This window comes from Lactuca saligna, chromosome 9 (assembly GCF_052625555.1).
Source record: "Lactuca saligna cultivar CGN05327 chromosome 9, ASM5262555v1, whole genome shotgun sequence".
Classification (NCBI taxonomy): domain Eukaryota; kingdom Viridiplantae; phylum Streptophyta; class Magnoliopsida; order Asterales; family Asteraceae; genus Lactuca; species Lactuca saligna.
The window spans coordinates 58793766-58802147 of record NC_136425.1 but is presented as its reverse complement, the minus strand read 5'-3'; the positions used below and the strand labels follow the sequence as shown (position 1 = coordinate 58802147).

At 31.2% G+C, this 8382-nt stretch overlaps 1 pseudogene; it reads right to left on the bottom strand.

The window, feature by feature from the left end:
• Positions 1–5685: 5685 nt before the first annotated feature.
• LOC145016381 (transcription factor LAF1 pseudogene) lies at positions 5686–6918 on the bottom strand (annotated as a pseudogene).
• Between the last annotated feature and the right edge of the window lie 1464 nt (positions 6919–8382).

Below are 8382 nucleotides of genomic sequence, written 5' to 3'. Positions count from 1 at the left end.
ATACGTGCTATGTGTATAAATATTGTTTGTTTATTTGAGATGGATGTTGAATGGAGTTTTTATACCTGATTAGAATGATTTAAATTGTATATGTATTTTTATCTACAAATATGTTGGGTATAACACGGGTAGATGAAATAGTTGATGTGAGTTAAAATGATGAGAGGCCTCGATGTTGTTGTTGTTCCGGTCATCTAGCGGACTATAGATGACTACCATGGACTATTCTAGACAGTCCCGTGGAATGGTAGCAGACTCGCAACCTGAAGGTGTTTTTGAACTTAGTTTTCACCAGGTGTACTCCACCCCCCCCCATTGGTTGCCTTATTTGACATATATTGCTAAGGAATCCTCTAAGTAGTGTTGTCTCCTGGATGATGATCCTTAGACTAGGTCCCTTGGGTTAGGTGTTTAGGGACGTAAAGTGAGGATCATGGGAATAGGTAATCAGGGATATTGTTGGTTGATGAAATTAATAAATTTATTGATGGTTTATGAAATTAATAAATATATTTATTGTGGGTTGAAAACCCTATATGCTCATAATCCTGACCCACTCAGCTTTTTATATTACAGGTAGTGGACCCAGAGCATAGCTGGATGATGAAGAGAGATTTTTGGATTATAGGCCATTAGATGTCAATATCTGTCGTAAGGTCTATAATATACTGTTCATGCTTTTTGTTTGTATCGATGTGCACATCCCGAGTTTTATAATGAAATGAAAAATACATTTCTTTAAGAAATACTTTGATAAATTTTATCATATTTTGTTTTGGGACAAACTTCACATATTTTTATCGGAGAGATTACTCTGAGTTCATTTTAAAAGCATAAACTAAATCGGTCTTTTATAGCCAAGAAATAAAGGATGTTACATATATGAAATAGAACGCATAAATGTATGCAATGTGTGTATCTTGGTATGTAATGTGTGTTTATATGTATTGAAAAAAATAAAAAAATAGTAGGATGCTATAATGGAAAAAATATAAAAAAAAAACGGATGATGCTATAATGAATATACAATATGTGTAGGAAGCATGTTTAAGTGTATTTGTATGTATAATATATGTATTTATTTATGTAATTTGTTTATATATGTATCAAGGGTTTTTTTTGGAAAGTACAATGCTATTATGGAAAAAATAAAAAAAAAACAGGATGTTATAACGAATATGTAATATGCGTAGGATGCATTTTTAAGTGTATTTGTGTATACTGTAATATGTATGATGTAAGTATTTGAAATAGACTGCATAAATATATGAAATGTCTGTATATTTTTATGTAATATGTGTATATATGCATGGAAAAAAAAAGGTAGGATGTTATAATGGAAAAAATGGAAAAAGTATGATGTTATAATGAATATGCAATTTGTGTAAGAAGTATATTTAAGTGTATTTGGATGTATAATGTGTGTATTTATGTATGTGATGTGTGTATATATGTATCAAGTTTTTTTTTAAAGTACAATGTTATAATGGAAAAAATGAAAAAAGTAGGATATTATAATGAATATGTAATATGTGTAGGATGTATGTTTAAGTGTATTTGTGTTTCTATATTGTAAATCATGTAGTTTTGCGGGCTATATATGGAGTTTAGTTGGACGATGCTCTTTTACATTATGACGAATGTTATGGCCCTAGGACATGGAGGTGATGGTGTCGAGGATACACCACTTCCAATAGGATTTGGCACGGACAACATGAACATGATGGTAGTTCTTATTATGATATACTTATTAGATATTTTTATTCATTTACTATAAGCTATTGTGAATAACAAAGAGGTCTATAAAAAAACATCCAACTTTCAAAGCTGATACAGGGAAACAAGGGAAAGCCCGTAGATTTGGATTTTGACAGGTGGCTCACATATTCCTCTGTCGGGAATGGTGGTACATGGTTTACCAATGAGATTGGGAGGTATATGTGGATGAACATCTCTTTAAGTCTATCTGGTGGATAATATTTTTCCCGCTTTAAGGAATGTCACAGTCGTGCATCTAAATGCAACTTGGATAATATTTAAGTTTAGCAGAGATTGTTATTTAATTAACTAACTTTTTTTGTATTTGTATAATAAGTTTGATTTAGATAAAGTTAACTTGGATCCCGAGCCTGCTCAATTGTTACGGAGCATTGATGGGCCTCCACAAAAAATATTAAAGAGGCCAGAAAAGTAAAGCGCATACTTATTTTCCAAATGTCGGGGCTTGCAGATATCACAAAGGCATTGGAACACCCCCCCCCCCTGAGGTTATGTCACGTGAAAATTGGGTGCAAGAAGTCGAATATTATCATATGCCTAAATTTATAAAGCATTTTGCGTCAAACAAAGAAGTCCATGCACAACAATAGGTTGTAAATAGAGGGGGATTGTGCTCGTATTGTAATGCTCGTTTTAAAGAAGTAAGTTATAACTGTTTATTTAAAGTATAATTAATCTAATTTTTAATGTTAAATAGGACATCTCTCCAATCGAAATATTACGTAAGACTAATACCGATCATTAAGTGGTATTTAGTAGTCCTGCAGCCGAGCAACAATATGCAAATGGTTAATTTGTATTTTCATATAGGTGTTTATATCGTTAAGGGGTATTTAGTAATCTAATTTTTATGATGTTTATCAGTTTTTGAAAATACAGATGGCTTTACTCCAAGAGATTTGTCAATAAACTCAAGCTTCTTATGAAACAATCAGTCTAACACCAAAGGATATACAAAATTCTTTTGAAAGAATATTAGGTATTCGATGAGGCAATGTCAAAGGCAACGGACATAAAATTTCTACGGTTGTGTCTGTGTACAATTAAGAACAACCACTGATACTGCTACCACAACAATCACAAGTAATTGTTAGTTTATGTGTATTTTGAAAAATACAATCCTATAATGGAACAATGATAAAAATTAGGATGCTATACTTATCATTACCTTAATTTCTAAAGAAGAATGATATAATGATATATTCGTAATTGTTAGTTTACTATAGTACAATGTTATAATGGAAAATTTAATAAAAATATAGTGCTATAATGTATATGCAATATTGTGTAGGATGTAGTTTGGTTATAATTCGATATATTAGTACTTTGTTGTTTGGTAGTTTTTGGAAAGTAAAATGCTATAGTAGAAAAATGAAAAAAATTATAATGTTATAATGTATATGAAATATTGTGCATGATGTAGTTTGGTTATAATTTGATATGTTGGTATATTGTAGTTTGGTAATTTTTGAAAAGAACAATGTTATAATGAAAAATGAAAAAAAAATACAATGTTATAATGTATATGTAATATTGTGTAGGATGTAGTTTGTTTATAATTTGATATACCGGGACTTTGTAGTTTGGTAATTTTGGAAAGTACAATGCTATAATGGAAAAATGAAAAAAGTACAATGTCAGAATGTATATGGAATATTGTGTATGATGTAGTTTGATTATAGTTTGATATGTTGGTATTTTGTAGTTTGATAATTTTTAGAAAGTGCAATGCTATAATGAAAAATGAAAAAAGTACAATGTTATAATGTATATGCAATATTTTGTATGGTGTATGTTTAAGTGTATTTGGAAAGTAGAATGCTATAATGGTAAGTTGGTATTTTTTATTTTGGTAATTTTTAGAAAGTACAATGCTATTATGATATTTTGGTAATATATTTTGTTTTCTTTTTTTGTTGGAAATGCTGCAAACTATACTAAAAGACCTGACCTGTAGTGCGGCACTCGAAGATTGGTTTTAATCGTTGTTGTCACAAAATGAAAATGAAAGAAACGAGGGATTGATGAGGACGAGTAGCAACTTTTTAAGGATTTATGAAATGTTTTTTTTGAATTCATATTCTGGATATATTACACTATGTTTGGACGAATATGTTGGATCGGATGTATATAGATTAATATTTTGGATTGGATATAGTATTAAGTATGGTTAACGTTTCAAACTATTTTTTTTGCAAAATAAAGTTTCATAGCAGTTTTTATACATGTTATATTGTTTTTTATAATTTTAATGTTGAATATTTAAAAACAAATACAATTAGCGGCGATGCCTTTAGCGGCGACGAATATGTATTAGTAGCAACAAGTCTGTTGCGAAAACTGCGCATTTGGGACAACAGTAGGGGTGTAGTCAATATAGGGCAAGAGTGGGTCTTGGTCCACACACAAAATATTAAGGTTACATATATATTGTATCTACAATATATATTTTTGCTAAATAAAATGAATTAAGGTTAGACAACTGTCGCTCGTTCATATTTTGTATATTATTTGGTTTACCCTAAAAAAATCACCACTGGACGATAGTGAGCATTAACGACGACATATGTAGCATTTGCAGCGAGACAACAATGGTGATCTTTTGGCGGCGATACGCCGCCACAAAAGGCTTTATCGATGACATATCTATCTTTTAGCGGTTATTCATGTCGCCGCTAACGCTCGCGTTTCTTGTAGTGATATTATAGTTTTAAGAATACAATTATATATTTATATACTTATAGCTATATATGAATAATAAATTTAATATTAGTCGTAATCGTAAAAGATTAAGCACTTTAGTTATTTACATAAAGAGATATGTACATAAAGGGATATTAGATGGGGCATATGTGGTAGCGAGGTTACAGTGTCAAAATGCTGCAAAAAGAATATGGCGCCCTAGAAAAGCTCGTACTATTTTTATGTTTATGATAAATCTGATGAATAGATGTTGCTGACGTGGGTTATAGACTTACAGTAGCGGGTTAGGGTTGCTACCGCGATAAAGGTCGGTGGTCCTTCGACGCATGATTTTCTAGTAAAAGAACTTCAGTCAAGATGAAGAAGATGATGTAAGAGTTGATCACAAGAGGCACAAGGTGGCTGGTCTTAAGGTGATCTAAGGATTTTTCGTAGAATATGGTGTGGTCTTAAGGTGGGTGATAGGGTTTATGTGCTTTTGGTGGTCGGTATAAAGAGAGAAATTCATTACATTTAAATAAATATCAAATATAATTTGCAGGTTTCTAGAAATTAGGTGAAGTGACAATTACTAAGTATACCTTTATGTCTATTTAAAAAATTTAGAATTTACGTAAATGATCTTGATCGATAATGAGCGATAATGAGCGTGTTCGACACACGGTGTTTGAGAGCTTCTAGCTTTTAAGAAAACGCTACTGAGAAAAGAAAAAAGTTTTGTTCGGCGACAAGAACGTTTAACTTTTAGCCTAAACAAAACGTTCCAAAATCAAAAGTTACATGGAATAGCTTTCAACAATTGGTTTCAAAATCAAACGCTACCTGCTACCTGCTAACCGCTACCAGCTACCCGTTAAATGATAACCGCTACCCGTTAGTTTTGCCGAACATACCCTATAGCTAAATATTTTGATGGTCCTAAGACCTTGAAAAATAGGTTTTAGCACCGATTATACAAAACACTATGTTATAAAAAGTTACTTTTGACTATGAGTATTCTTTTTATTATTAAAATAAAGTGTTTATGATGTCATCACCACCCTCCATCGACTTGCAAAATACATCAACGGTAAGATGTTTAAACATATACAGTATTACCAATTAACCTATGATGTCATCGTTATGACAATATAAATCACGTAGTCCTTACATATACAAGAATCTTCAATTTGATAATTGCTTTGTGTACCACGGCAATCGTCCTTACATATACAAGAAGTCTTCGATATTAATATCTCCACCATTGAAGTTGAAAAAATCATCAATTATCATTTGGGTACTATGAAACATATCTTCATTTTGATAATTGCTTTCATGGTTAGCAGTCTCAGTGCTGTAAGCGGGTGCTTCATTTGATAGTAGTTCATCCACAAGGGTATCTTGGTAATTTGAGCTGTTGCTAGCCCCACCATTGTATGCCAAACCATTATGTCCATGAAACTCTTCTAGGTTAAGCCAGTCTTCAAATAAAATCTTTGGTAATTTATTGATCTGAGAATGTGGGATCTGTTGATCCGCTTCAACATATGAACAGTTTGCAGTATTTGATGAATCAATGCTTAGGTTTCTTGACATTGAATTCATATATGATGATGATGATTCATTATTTCCTGTGTTTGTATTCTGAGCTTCAAGACTTTCCGATTTTGCTACTCGTTTTTTTAAATAGCAATGCCAGTGATTCTTGATCTCGTTATCAGTTCGGCCAGGCAAATGTTGCGATATTAGAGACCACCTGATTAAATTCATAATATTTGTTGAAGCAATTATTATTATTATTATTATTATTTACCAAAATTAATGATTTAAAATGAGAGAAGATTAATTATAACTATTGCTTACTTGTTGCCTAAAAGGCCATGAAGGGTGAGGATAGTTTCTTCTTCTTGCATTGAAAATGCGCCTCTCTTTAAACCTGGTCGTAGATAATTAACCCACCTTAATCTACAACTCTTCCCATTCCTTTCCAGACCTGGAATGTGTACGTGTAAACTATTAATTGGTCGGTTGTAGTATCCTTATTATGGTCGAATAAAAGAAATAATATCATCCTTCCTGTAATATTCTTTCCTATTAAAGGCTTACAACCTCATAATTTGAAGACTCTACTCGGTTGAATCAATGTCATTCATATACAAAACATTTCATTTCTATTACTAAATAGATTTTTCAAGGTACAATGCCTTAATAATTTTAAAAAACTGAAAGTCATACGCTACAATTGGGTTAGATTTTCAAAGTCGAATATGTTACTTAGAAAAAGTCGAATATCTTTTTTAACTACATTCATAGAAAATTACCAGCATTGATAGGTATGGCACTCCAGCTACGAAGACCATAGTTCTCTATGTATTCTCTTAGCTTTTGATCCTCATCGGGAGACCATAATCCTTTTTTTTGCTTCAACTTTGTATTCTCTAATGCGTTGCACCTCATAACTTGAGAATGAGAAAGAAAATTTGATGGTAATGAATGGTATTATGAACAATTGACTTTAGATGCCCTGGAATTTAAGGAAAACATTCCGATGTTTATGTATTAAATAAATATTTTAAATTCTACTACCCACCATCTCAAGTATTAAAAAGAATTGCATGAAGACTTCAATTACTTTAGAACAACGTGAAACATAACTAGAATATTTCGGAGATCTATTATTGTATATTTGTTTATTTCTATAATTCTTACTTTTCTTATCCTTCGCAAATGGCCACCACCTCCGGTGAAGGTTGCCTGAGAACCACCCAAGCTTCTTGTCTACAAAATCGACATCGAATTCTTTTGGTCATTGGCATTTGATTTCGATACGTAGCTGTAATAAATTGATTGTGGCTGTTGTCTTAATGTTGTTAATGGTTACAATTAGAATAGGTAAAAGTAAACATACATTCTGTTGAAACATATAAACATATAGAAACATGTCTGTTTATTTATTTATTTATTTATTTTGCTGCTATTTATTGTTTCTTAGCTTATATAGCTGTAGTCGTTGTTTGTTTTCATTTCAACACGTAGAAGAGCCTGGTGCTGAGTATGACTTAAAAGTTGTTTTACATTGATGAATGGTTCTTTTTTTGTATTTTGGAAATATGAAAAAAAAAAAAAAAAAAAAAAAAAAAAAAAAAAAAAAAACGTAGATGGTTAAATGGTTGATGTTATTTTGCATAGAATAATTTTTTTTTTTTTTTTGGATTTTTCAAGTACGTAAAAATATTTATGAAATATATGGTGGTTGATGCTATATAGATATTAGACGATTAAATGTGGTTTTTTGATAGTTTGGACATTTGCATGTAAAATGTTTTAATATTCACTACAAGAATAATGAATATTAGTGATGATAGGCGTCGCCGCTAAAGGTCCCAATTGTCGCCGCTAAGATACATCGCCGATAAAGGATCGCCGCTGTTGGTTCGTCGCTAATACCCAATTTGTCGTTGCTAAAGATTACCGTCGCCGCTAATACCATGTCGCCACTAATTGTAGTATTCTCTTTTTTTAGTTTTTTTTTTAAACATTCTTTCCATATACAAAATAAACCTTATAAAATTATAAAAATTGTTATAAATTATAAAAACTTTATAAAAACATATCCATACATACACAATACACATACAAAAACATATACATACATATATAAAAACACATATACATACATGATACGCATACTAATACACAAATACATACATAATACACATATAAAAACACTCATATATATATATATATATATATATATATATATATATACACACACACACACACACACACTAATACACAAATACATACATAATACAAATACATATACAAAAGACACATTCTACATATAAATGAGTTCATAGAAGAGAGAAGAGGGAAGGAGCTGAAGGGGGTTATATCTGCGAAGGGCATTAGCGGCGACGC